A 14,099-nucleotide genomic window follows, 5' to 3' on the forward strand; every position below is an offset into this window, starting at 1 on the left:
ATATGTACTATTTTGGTCGACCACTTTTAGCTATTTTTTCGCTAGAGACATTATTCCATCAGTGTAAAACTTTTCTGGGTCAGGGCATGCTCCCAGCCAAGCTCTGCCGGTTTTTGCCGAGTCATCAAAGATGTGAGTGGTCTAGCGAAACCCTTTCTGTTGATCAGTTCTGGCCGTTTTTTTTCGATTGCTTGCTTCAAACTCATCAGTTGTTGACAGTAAAATATAGAATCAATCGTTCAACCAGACTGGAGCTGCTCATAGTGGATGATTCCTTTCCAATTTCACCAAACACTCAGCATAACCTTTCGAGGCGTCAATTCTGGCTTTGCGACCATTTGTTGAGCTTCGCCACGCTTGAATCATGATCTTTTTCGTACATTATTGTCGCATTTGCTCCACTTTGCGTCTCCTGTTACCATTCGCTTCAGAAATGGTTCGATTTCATTTCGTTTCAGCAAAGAATCGCAGATGCTAATTCGGTCCATTAAATTTTTCACAGACAATTCATGTGGTACCCAAACAACGAGCTTCTTTTTTGTACCCAGCCCTTTTTAAATGGTTCAAAACCGTTTGTTGACGAATGTTAAGTACTTTAACGATGTCATGGCTGCTTATGTGACTGTTCTGGTCAATATTTTCCATAATTTCATCGACTATTTCAACGATAGGTCGACTAGAACGAGGTGCATTTTTCACATCGAAATTTCCAGAACGGAAGCAAGCGAACCATTGTGGTGCTACACAAACAGATACAGCATCGTCTCCGCAAGCTTCACAAATTTCATTTGTGACTTGCGTGGCATTCTTATCTTTTTTATATAAAAATTTAGCGAATTTCTTCATTATTTTCACTAATTTTTTAAAAGTTGTAACTTTTTTTCAACTTCCCCGAACTTACTTTTTTTTGGTTAAATGAAGCTTAAAATCTCACCTTTCCAACACTATATGTTATGACATAATGTGATTGGTAGCACTGGAGATATACGACTGCAACGACATCTATTAATAAAATACGACAAGACTTTTTCGACTCCACTTTTTGAACCTTCGTTTAGTATATTCAGTAATTATATGTATACACCATTGCCAAAAAGTGCAGCGTAATAAACATGCCCGATTTGTTTATAAAAATATTATATTTGAATAATGAAGAGCACAAAAAAAAAATCTGCTGCCCATGCGCAAATGTTTAGTGTACACAAGTCTATTTACTTGTCTGATTGAGCGGATTGCTTTGTTTGCAAATGAAATGATTGATGGCAAGACATATCCACAGTTATAAGCGAAATGCTACTTTTATTATAATAATTCGAAACCTTTGCACTCGTCCCCTACTGACTTTGTATGCCTGTAAGTATTTATGTTTAAGTTTCGAATTATCACATCTTGCGTCACGAAAGCAACGATTTATGTAAATAAATTCAAAAGCGCGAATTATGTGCAAATAGCTGTATATATGTTTATGTATGTGCGCTTTGAATGGAAACACCAAATGTCAATATGTTTATCAATCTATAATAAAGCAAACATAAATTAATTATATACCCGTATTTAATTAGAATAATTTGAAAAGGTAAACGAAGGAAAAAGAGCTAGCAATAAATAAATCTAAAAAATTTGAAACAGAAGTGCTTCATGTGTAGCAACAGGAAATATTTAGAATTCTGTATAATGAAGCTAGTTTTGAATTTTTAAATAGGTGAAGTTATTGTGATTAACAAATGGCACATAATTAACCCAATATATGTATGCTTATATGCTAACCATGAATATACATAATAATATAAAAGTCTAGAAATACACGTATACTTTCAAATATACTTGAAAACATAACCTTTTAGCCTTTAGAAGAAGCCTTTAAAACTACTTATCATTCAAATTATCGTAATAGACACCCCTGAGTATTGATACGCTTAGAGAAAACATACTATTTTACAGTTTTGACATTGAAAAATATTTATCGTCACCTAAAATGCAAAATAACGTAACATCACTTTTCATAAGTTTACATGAAAAGGAAAAACGTTATAATAAAAACTACTCATATTGAAACAAAATTTGAGTTTTGGTTATAAAGTGGTTATATTTTGGTTATCATAAACTCATATTAAAACATAATTTGAGTTTTGGTTATAAAATGGTTATATTTTGGGGTCATATTTTGGTTATCATACACTCATTTTGAAACAAAATTTGAGTTTTGGTTATAAAATGGTTATATTTGGTTATTATATCTTACTGCGATTTTCGATTTTTTTTATGATATGTTGTTTTGGATTTTATGTGACGTTATATCGTTTTTTTGAAAAACGCGGCAAAAAATTTTCGGCGTTCTTCTCGCAACATGTCGGTGAGAAAAATTTCCCAAAACGGCTGTACTCGGCTTGAAATTTTCACACGACCTTTTTGAATATATTTATTAGGCAATGATCGAAGGCATAAGATTTTCGATAATAATTTCGATTTTTTAAGCCATTTCGAAGCGCAAATTTTTTCACAAAACTACTTTTTTGGGAAGCCGACATTTTATAGGATATACTAGTCCTTCGAACCTTACTGGTTCTTCGAACATTACTAGTCCTTCGAACATTACTAGTTCTTCGAACATTACTAGTCCTTTGAATATTATCTACTAGTCCTTCGAACATTACTAGTTCTTCGAACATTACTAGTCCTTTGAATATTATCTACTAGTCCTTCGAACATTACTAGTCCTCCGAACCTTACTAGTTCTTCGAACATTACTAATCCTTCGAACATTACTAGTCCTTTGAATATTATCTACTAGTCCTTCGAACATTACTAGTCCTTCGTATATTACTAGTTCTTCGAACAATACTAGTTCTTCGATCATTACTGGTAGTGATATATTGTAAAATTATATTTTTTTTGTTTTTGAATTTTGCGTGGCTTCTTCTGGAGATCGGCTAAGGTATCAAGGTTATACTAAAATTTTGAAAATGAATGTACCATTATTAAAATACATTAAATTCAGTAAATGTACATTATTTTTATTTATTTTTTAAGTAAAAGGCCTCTTCAGAAAAGAAGAAAACGTTTTTTAGACTTGCATGTGGATATAATGCTTTAAAAGAGCTGTTATGAATCGGTTACATTTAAAAACAAATTGAATTTTTCTTTATTCAGGCGACAACTCCTTCAGAAATATCCAGACTTGATAACAACACATACATATATTTATATTATTTTTTATATAATTTATTTATAAAAACATTTTTAAAATTTTGAAATTTTTTATAAGAACTTTTTTGAAACAGTTTTATTTTCAAAAATAGTAGTTTAAATGTTTTTATTTAATATTTTTTTTATATACAAATTTTTTTATGTATTATTTACTTTTTAGATTATTATTTTTTATTTCTCTTCATTGTTTTGATCACCTTATTTTTATTATTTATTTTTATTAACATTTGTAGCTGTCTGGCCATCAATTGCGTAGCCGAATCAAGTTTAAGCGCTTATTAGGTTACACACATATAAGGAGGCGCGTTCATAAATGTTTGTGTGTGTGTGTGTGTATACGCTGTTTACCAAACATTGCAGCACAACATTTTTCTTTTTTCAATTTCTATCTTTTTTGGATATTGCATTTTTTCAATACTCAAAACATATTTAAGTATGTATGTATGTATATCTTTCTCTTTTCTCATTGTTTGCCGGCCGTAAGTGGTGTCTGCCGTTTGGGGCACAAGCTGCTACACTTGGCTGCGTTAATAAATCCCAGTTGCAGACGTTTAGTCGTGAATTGCCGACTACTTTTTTATTATTTTTTATATTTATTTTTGCATTTGAAACAAAAAAAAAAATAAACAAATATAAAAAATCAACCAAAAATAAGTAAGGATGAGCTAAGTTCGGGTATAACCGCATATTTTATGCTCTTGCAACATGCAAGTATTAAAGCCAGGGAAATAAATACCTTCAAGTACATAAGGCTTGCTAGTTTTTGGAGGTCTAGGGCGAGTTTTCACTTTTATCAATGCCATATTTCAAATTAGTTTGAAATCGGTCGGACGAATCTCGAGATATGTGATTATATGTGAAACAATCGTTAAGTCAACAAAACTATTATACTCTGTAGCAACATGTTGCAAGAGCATAAAAATCAAGTAAATGTGTCACAAAGGAGATGGCTACAAAATAAAATCTGAAATTGGAAAAATAAAAGCCAAAGCAGAAAATACTATTTGACATTTAGACAATAACAATGAATTGGCTGTGGCTGTGGTTGTGGCTGCGGTTTGCTGTCGCCTATTTGGTTTTGGCCAAGCTGACTTGAGCCTATAATTTGTTTGTCAGCTGTATGAGTGTATTACAGTTGTGGCGCTTCAAATCTGCATACACTTACATGCAGCTTCCAAATATAGAAACTTATAACTGGAGAGCTATGTGTGGAGGCACTTTGTACGTCTGCTAGTGTATATACTTATGTAAATACTTACATATGTATCTAAACAATTTTATACCGAAAAGTGATTTTATCTCTATTTTGCCTGAAGTAGTTGAAGAGTTGTATTTTTTTCGTTTTGTATTTTATTTACTTCACTTGTCGCCTTTCCATTTATTTATTATCCGTTAGTGAGTATACGCAAACGTCTTGGCATTTGGTGTGCAGATTTATGTGTGAATTATTTGATTTTCATAAATTCGTGAATTCACACACGCTGCGCACATACACACTTACATACATACATATGTATGAACATTTTTCAATTTCGATTTTGCAACTATCTACATATATGTTTGCTGTTGATTTAAATATTTATTTTGGCACTAAAATTCACTCATTGCTCATTTTTCGCTTTAAAGCAAAAATTTTACGTTTGTGGAAAATTTATTTACAAAAATCAAAAAAAAAAAAATAAAAAAAAAATTCAAGATCAAAATACACAAAAAAAGGAACCCAAAAAATTGAAAAATGAAAGAAAAAACACAAAAACAAAAACAAATTACAAAAATAAGAAAAAACGGTTGTGCCGAAGCAGTAATACCCTTCACAAATGAAATAGTTTTCCATACACGAACCTAATTTTGATCGTTCATATGTCAACTTTGGCCACCAGCTGCGCCATTTCTTATATAGTGAGGACTGTCACCAAGTAAAAATAAAAAATAATAGGTCGCATGATAACACATCACATCACTTGATAGCCTATCACTTCGTTTCAATTGACGCTACTGACCACCGTTTGAACCCAGCTGGCAGCGTTTCTTATATAGTGTCAGTGCTGGGAACTGCCCCCACGGCAATCCGAACAAGTCATATAATATGACGTCACATCACAAGATGGCATATCAAGACGTATGACAACACATCACTTCATATCATATTTCGCCACTGATCAGCAACTGAACCCAGCTATCAGCGTTTCTTATATAGCACTAGAGCTGGGTATTGCCGCCAAGGCAAAAATAAATCATATGATAGAATGTCACATCATATGATTAGTTATCATTCCGTTTTATACTAAACCACTGCATTCAACGAATGTTCGCTGAGAATATTTGCATATTTTATTGAAACCAAAACCTTAAAAAATATAACATATAGAGGTGAACTTCCTAAATTGAGGTTATGAAAAATTTTATTTATTTTTCAATCATCAAGTTTTATTTTTTTTATTTCATTAAATCCCTCATCTGTGCTAAATTTCGAAAATATGAATGATTATTAGTAGTCTGTCTAGCAAACAGGTTTGCTTAGAGAAATATATTGAGTAGTCGAAGAAGTCTTTTCGTATTTCTAATCAAACTCCAACTTTTTTTATATTTATACTAATAAATATATAAACAAATATGTACAATTTTGGTCTACCACATTTGTCATTTTTCCGCTGGAGACATTATTCGATCAGTGTGAAACTTTCATCAGTGAAAATCGAAATTTCGATTTTGCAACGGAATCGAGCGAACCATTGTTGTGTTACAAGAACTTATATAGCGTCTCCGTAAACTTCACAAATTTCACTGATGCCTTGCGCCGCATTCTTCCCTTTTTATATAAAATTTTCGAAATATAGCGAATTTCTTCATTATTTTCACTCATTTTTGAACAGCTGTAACTTTTTTTCAACTTCCCGCATTTAATTTCTTTTTTGGTTAAATGAAGCTTATAATCTCACTTTTCCAACACTATAGAGTATGATACAATGTGATTGGTAGCATTGGAGATATACGACTGCAATGACATCCATTGACAAAATACGAAAAGACTTTTTCGACTACCCAATATTTAATAAATGCAGTCGAATTGGCGTGCCTCGGCGTGTTAAAAATCTCGGTATACGGGTTCCCATTCTGATAACGAACTGAGTATTGTTCAAAACTAAACTTAATAAAAAGGCTTTCAGTCAGGTCAGTAAATTCAATTTATTATTGGTTCTTCTTCTTCGACTATAAACGCTTAAGCGGTGTCTACCACAATAAAGAGAAGAAGAATGGTTCTTATATTTATGTAAAATCGAATTTCCGTTTTAAAACTTATTCGCGCCCTTGTTTCAAAGCGTTTCAAGCAGTTTCTTTTGCTGTGAATGAACAACAAAGAAGTTCATAATAAAAAATAAACGCCCTTAGTTAAAAAAAAATAATAATAAAAAACCCTGTCTTATGTTCAATGGCTTTACATTTCCTATTAATTACATGTCGGATTAATTAAATAAACGCTTAGTGGCACATAACGCATCTGCATGTTGTAATAAGGCAGCAGCTTTACTTTAAATCGTTAACCTTACACTTTGTATGCATATAGGTTGTGTATGTGCATATATGTATGTAGATGTGTACAAGTTAAAAATGATTACTTTTATTGACCGTACAATAGACTTAATTGCATTTATTGTTCTACGGCGATTACCTTTTTATAGCTGCTTAGCGAATTAAAGTGATTAATGTAATATTTTGTTGCAATATGTGTGCTTTTTATTGTTGTTCTTGCGTTTTTAATAAGTCAAAATCAAACATATGCCAACCTTTTCAATTACAATAACAATTTTTGCATGAAAAAAACGCCGTTTTACAGCCAATAATTTCCACTTATTTACAGTTATTAAATTAAATTTTGCTGATCACTGCCGCTATGCTGATTGTTGTTTTATTATTATAACGCTTTTCGTAATTTTACTGTGCACTAACGGTAGTGTGTAAAAATAATTTGCTGCCTATCAGATGGCGATGACTGCTTGACACTTAATGACACTTTGATTTGTTTACTATTGCCGTTTGTTGATTTTTCTTGTCACTCACAATAATTTTTGTTGTATTTGTATTCTTTATTTTCATGCACTTTTTCATTTATTATGATTTGCATTTGCTTTTACAACAGAGAAGTTCTAGCTTTTGTCGCTTATCTGCGTGGCATTTGAACTTTTATTATGAGGACGCGCGTGAAATGTCACGTTTGCAAAAGAAAAACAAATGGAAAACAAACGGCAAACACTCGCACACACCGCGCAGCGACAGGCTCGCGGCAGCGCGCACAGAAGATTTAAGGCACAAACTCGTATTGTAAAGTGCGCGCAGGTTTTTCCGCCAATCACTGTTGTTGTAGCGCTACAAAAATGCAGCTCAGACAAGTGCCTGCCTCAATCGAACGCAGAATTTATTGATTTTTGGAAACTGCCAAGAATTCTCAAACACAAAATGCATGCAAATATTATTCCGCACAGACACACTCACACACTTGCATACATATGTAAGGCATGAACGAGGTGTGCAAATTAATGCGATTGAATTTGTGCCAGTTTAATTAAATCGTACACGCCCGCTTTGCATTTGATTATTTATTTGCACTTTTTGAACAATTTATATGGCAATTTTTGTTGTTAATGTTTGTAAAACACAAGCTCAACACAAATAGCAACAAACAACAAACGTAAATATCATGGCATTCGAAGAGGCGAGCAAGCGTAAATTATCATACCAATCGACATTCGACTAACTAACTGAACTGGCTACCACAACGGCTGCTTGGATTTTGTTGCTTTAATAATTTTTATTTGCTTTTTTGTTTTTTGCTCATTCGGTTTTATTGAGTTATATACATATACGTATTGATGGGGTTGACGGCGCGAGCTGAACGCGTTGCGAAGCCGAGAATTTGAAAATTGTGCGCGCGGCAAAGTCTGGAATGAAACTGAAACTGAAAGCAAGAGTTCAGCGCACAGCAGCTGTGAGTGCGCGAGCGAGCGCCGTCAACAGCGTGCAGTGCGCGCAGCTGTGCTGTCAAGCGCTGCTCATGAAAAGCTTGCTTGGCTGGCCGGTGGCTGCCAGCTGGTTTTTCGACTGAGCGCCTAACTGGCTGCTCGATCATGCCGCGCGCTATAACTATTGTTGTTGCTGTTGCGGCGGCGGTGTGCCTGCGACGTGTATGCGTTTTCGCGCAGAGCGTGTTTTTGGCGAGCGCCAAAGCGCCAGCTCGCCGCGCAAGTGAGCGCCGCACACTCACCGCTCACAGCTGCTTGACAGCTGCCACTGACTGTGGCAAGACAGAGCGCGTCACGCCGCGCTGCTAAGTATTTGTGTTATTATTATTGTTTTTTACGACTATTTCTTGTTTTTGTGTGTGTGCTTTGTGCTTGCATGCATTTTTTCGCTGGCTGCGCGCATAACTTAAATGTCTGACTAGCTGGTTCGCAGTCGCATTGGCAGCTACAACTATTTATTGGTGGCAGAAACTGCACCCAGTGCAACAGCAATACACGTAGCAGCGGCAAAGACAAAAAATAACAACAACAACTACAACTGCAACTACGTGGACATCATAACTCCTCGTAAAAATGCAAGCTACAGGTAAATAGTCTTTCGTTGCTAAAGCAGTGCATTTGTATGTGTGCGCGTGCGTGTGTGGTTTTGTATTGACAGTGACTTGTTGCCGCGTTGATTGATTCGATTTCGTGGCGCAGACAAAAAGTGCACAAAAATTGTAAAGCAAATCATCTGCGCTGCTGCTATCACCCGTTATTGCGGCAGCTGATAATTTGCGCAGGCAATTTTAAACTTTTCTCTTCTTCTTCTTCTTCTTTTTCGGCTAGTGCAAAGCGATCAAATTAATAGTGAGAAAGTGGTTATATGGCGCACGTGCGACTTCACAAATACAAATAAATGCGCACTGCAGTGGGGGCTTTTGTTTCATATAAACAGGCCTTTATATTTTTCGGTCAATCGTTGGGTGGTCCGGTGTGTGTGTGCGTTGGCTTTCATGACCGCAGGAAAATTACAAATTTCAATGAATGTCTTAATGGCATGGGAAATACATGTCTATTAATTTTTTTTGTTTTGAAATGAAACTTATTTGGACTGCAACGTAATTGCGTTACGCAACGAAATTCCGTCACATCGGCCTAAGAACTACATTTTTAAATAATTTTATTTTTTGTAGCTGACTTATTTTGACTGCAACGAAATTGCGTTACGCAACGAAATTCCGTCACATCGGCCTAAGAAATAAATTTCTAAATAACTTTTTTTTTTTGAAACTTACTTAATGAGACTGCAACGAAATTGCGTTACGCAACGAAATTCCGTCACAACATCATAAGCCAGCCACTGTAAGCTTAACTGATATACAATATTGTTTGTCAGATTTCTGTGTGTATAGCTCGTATGGTTAAAACAAAGTAAATTAAGCTGGAGGAGGGTTGCCACTTGTTTTTATGAAAGACAGTGAGAAAATATATGCCAGATTTTTATTTCGAAATCAGTCTTGAGTAGTTTGGAGAGCGTTTGTGGGCAAGCATCAGCGATATGCATGTTCTTTCATGGTCTGATTTCCTTTAAGTTCGGGTTTTCTGTGTACCGAGCTCGGCTGCGATTCCTCTGTGTTAAGTATCGAAACATACTTTATCGCACCAAATTTTGTTTTGAAGCCAAGTTAGTTAGTATCGATATTGTTACAGTTTTTCCACACATAACTGTAAAAATATCTGTACCGTTGAGCTAACTTACCTTTGCGTATTTTCGGTACCAACAACGCCCAACACTAATAAAAATTAAAAATTCTGGTTTTCTCTACCGTCATTAATATTGAAGAAAAAGGAAACTCACCAGCACGGGCATATTAATAGCATCACTTATACTGTATCTGCTCCAAAATACAGTCTGGAGTAATAATTTATTAACTTCTATATTTAGAATTCTTATTTTTATATAAAAGCGCGTCCAATTAAAGGTGTGAGCAAATGTGTTGAAAAACAAATTCACAAAGGCAATGGAAAGGTAAACAGGATTTCGAAAAAAAACATATTAAATTTGTAATATTTCTTTAATATTAATTACAAATGTTTGAAATGTAAGCAGAAGAGTTAAAATCAAGAAATGTAAAAATGGAAATATTCCAAACATAAATTTTATTTCGTGAGCACTTGCTTTATCCATATAAAAGAAAGAAATAATATAATATAAAAACGACAGCGGCTTAGATGTAAATAAACAAAGTTTCGCAAATTTCATTCACGCGCTAACAACTGCTAAAGATAATAATTGAAAAGACAATTGAAGCAACAACTAAATAAACACTAATTTACCATAAATAAATAACAATAAGTGTTTATACTTTTGTGTTGTTTTTGAATATGTACCTTGCCCGAAGCGTTAAAAACATTTTATTTGTTTGTTGGGTAATGATAATTTACAACTGTATTTCTAATTTCATTACAAAATATAAAAGAGTAATGCTTTTTAGAAATTGTACGTAGCTTGCTCGGGGTAAGGAGGTATTCTATTCTAGAAATAAAATAACCTATTTTGGTTTTTATATTTTCAAAAATTAACAAGATGATTTTTTTCAAAATTTAAAATATCTTCGGAGATATTGGTTTTTTCCTGACCTGGCATCTAAACTAACTCGAACAGAACTGAGGCTTTAAATGCGTTTTTCCTAAAACAATCTGTTTTTTAAACGATATCCACTATTTCTCAGGTTCTACTGTACCGAAATTTTGGATTTTTTAAGTTTTTGGATTTTTTAAGTTTTTGATTTTTTTCCAGTCTTCTTTTAATGTTAATAGGTTAGGTTAGATTAATCGGGTAGACAAAATGGCCACGCATAGACCACTTTTGGACCTTTGCGATACCAGATGGCATTCAATTACCACGTCCATGAGGAGTAGTCATCTTTTAGGTTGCCTGCGCTTAAAACGAATTTTAACAGACTCTGCGGCCTCGCTATCGATACCTCCTCCAGTGTATCATAACATGGGGATTCCAGATGCTTACAACGTAGTCTTGCCAATGCGAGACAAGTGCACAAGAGATGCTCCATTGTTTTCCTGGTGCCCTACTATAAGCATCCTGCGAGCGTCTGCAGCCAGCAGACAGTGACCAGTTAGCATTCCCATCGTGTTCCTACAGTCTCTTCTATCGAGTGCCAATAGGAATTTTGCAAGATCGTCATATGACAATGCACGACAATGTTTCGAATATTGCCGTACACCATTCTTGCCAATCTCGTCCACTATTTCACTGCTCTCGTTGCCTTTATGGCCTGGCACCCAGTAGAAGTGAAGTTGTTTGCTTCTGCCAACACTTTCCATTGCCGCCGTCCTTTCCAAGACACTTCTGGCCAATATGCGAAATGAGGTTACTGCCTTGATTGCTGTCTCAGCTTGAAATATTCTGCAGTGGTCTGGCAACTTAAAAGGTTACCTTATTCTTAACTATTTAGAGTATATTCTCGCACCAACTCCATCGTCCATTTTCAAGCCATACTCTTCTGTAACACGCATATAATGTTTCTTTTGTTTCTTTCGCGTTGTGTTTTCACAGCAGTTTGCTGTTCAAGACTAGCCCAAGGTACTTGGTGCGGTCCTTAAGAGACAGTGGTGTCCCATTCATCGAAGGGAACCCCCATAGAGGAATTTTGGGCTTCCTTGTGAAAATGAGCAGATCCGTTTTCTCCAGGTTCAACCCAGACCGGCTTGTCATGCCCAAATCTGGATAATATTAATATCCAGATATAATATTGGTAATGGTCTGTAGACACCTATCCGCTATTAAGATGGCAATGTTGGCCGCATATGCCACTTTCTTACTGGCCTTGCCTTCTAAGTTCCTTAGCAGCTTGTTCAAAACTAATGTACATAGAAGCGGAGATAGCACTCCACCTTGCGGAGTCCCTTTACAAACTTCCTTTGTTATTTTAGCGTCGTTCCATTCTTCTCTTATTCGTCTACAGGTCAAGAGGATTCTAATCCAGCGTTGATTCCGTAGAGACGTTGTTGAACCCTTCGGAAATGTCCAGGAATGCTCCAAGAGTGTATTGCTTATATTCAAGAGCCCTTTCGATATTAAATACCAGTGTATGGAGTGAAGTCTCTACTGATCTGCCTTTCGTATATTCGTGTTGCGCCTTGGAAAAGCTTCTGGGAGGCGCTGCTTCTCGAGAACACATATTTTTTTAAATAAATTTCTGCTAAACTCGCGCTCAGCGTTCTCATAAATATTGTAAAATTTCATTGTAAAGAATTCAATCCGAAAGTATTCAGTACTTTAAACAGCACCCGACGCTTAAAAGTATTTATCAAAACATATCATATTATCCGTTCTTGCAAAGTACACTATGTATGTATGAAAAGCAGTAGAAATAGATTTGCTTATAAATTTAATAACGATTTATTTATATATTATTATTTATTGTCTTAAAAACAAAAAAAAAAAACACTTTAGAAAGCGTAAGTAACCGGTTCATCCAGCTGAAAATTCCCTTAAACGTGTGAATTTATGGCAAAATCTTCGTAAAAATGTTCAACAAAAAATCGACACGCCACTATAAATCAAGTTCTCTGAATAGAATATAATAATACTTTTATTATGCAAAATCAGCGCTATAAAGAAGGGCTCTAAAAGCGTTGAATAAATAAGCGTGATGAATTATTGCTATAATTAATATTTTTTAACTTACGAGTGTGTTTAGAGCACTGTTTTAGGCATACCTGTAGACAATCTACACCGCCTTTTGTTCGAGGTTTGTTGCACTCAAAAGCTTAAGCTTGAATTCGTCGATTTTCGAACGCAGTATTGAATATTTTGAGTTACAATGCTTAAATGGAGATAAGATTTACGTTAAACTGCAATAAATTGTAATAATTATTAAATATTTGCATATTATTATTTAATTTTTTTTAGATCGGAACTTTATTTTTTTTTTTTTTTTTAAATTATAAATTTAATTTATTTTTAATTTTTATAAATTTTTATTAATTATTTGAATATAATTATTGAATTTTTTAGCTTATACATTTAATTTTTTTGCCATTTTAATTTTTGTTTTGTTGTATTTGAACACAGCTTGTTTTTGAGTTTAGCTCAACTCAAAGATTTATTATAATCGCGGCTTTATTAAACATGACAAAAAGCATTGAAATTCAGCACTCTTTTAGTATTTTTTAGATATATTTTTATTTATGAAACTGATATTAATATTTTTTAATAAATTTTTAAATATTTTTTTACACTAAATTTCGTTTTGTTTTAAATATTATATTCTTAATTTGTTTCATTAGCTTTGGCGCATGTCCTTTACATGCCAATAATCACACTCACACACGATCTCGTCACCGTTTTTTCGTAATTTTCCACGGCACCTTTCTTAACGCTCACTAATCGGCGACTAAACACCGTTCGCACCTGTCGTCGGGCTTTTTGTGCGTCTCACAAGTCAATTTATTTTAATTTCGATTTCATTTAAATGGCACTGTAAATTTGTTAGCAAATAAGCTGGCAACATTTTGTGTACATATTTGCTCGCCTATTGCATATTTGCCCTACACCTGAGTCCACTTGCTACAAGGTGTTTTTTTTAGTTTTTTTTTTGTGTTTTGTAAGGAGTGGCTTTTGACATAAACCGCTTGCCATTGAAAGCCCCGTTGATAAGAACAGATAGTGCAGATACTAAATATGAAGGGAGACAAATATACACATTTATTTATGTTGTAATATTCAAAAAAAAAACAACAACAATTTAGTGTACTAGTATATATGCTGACGCCATTTCCGTTGTGTTTCAGAAATTACAATTTTTACTTGAAATGTACTTGGCTTGTACTTTACAAAGATTAACTGTGTCTGCGCTTGAAATGAGT

At 34.3% G+C, this 14,099-nt stretch overlaps 2 protein-coding genes across 4 annotated transcripts in view; one reads left to right on the top strand and one right to left on the bottom strand.

Moving 5' to 3' along the window:
- Positions 1–13,047, bottom strand: part of LOC120775131 — a 39,846-nt gene extending 26,799 nt beyond the window's left edge. Inside the window, exon 1 of one of the 3 annotated variants that reach the window (XM_040105160.1) lies at positions 12,951–13,047. The gene's annotated coding sequence lies outside the window, so the exon portion shown is untranslated. Of the gene's footprint in view, positions 1–6,877; positions 8,132–12,919 lie in introns of those variants that run through there. The other 2 variants (XM_040105161.1, XM_040105159.1) reach the window with 2 other exon arrangements.
- The window catches only part of LOC120775130 (nascent polypeptide-associated complex subunit alpha, muscle-specific form), a 64,720-nt gene that overhangs the window by 27,267 nt on the left and 23,354 nt on the right, over positions 1–14,099 (top strand). The gene's annotated exons all lie outside the window — the stretch shown is intronic.

The sequence above is a fragment of the Bactrocera tryoni genome, chromosome 4 (assembly GCF_016617805.1).
Source record: "Bactrocera tryoni isolate S06 chromosome 4, CSIRO_BtryS06_freeze2, whole genome shotgun sequence".
NCBI lineage: Eukaryota > Metazoa > Arthropoda > Insecta > Diptera > Tephritidae > Bactrocera > Bactrocera tryoni.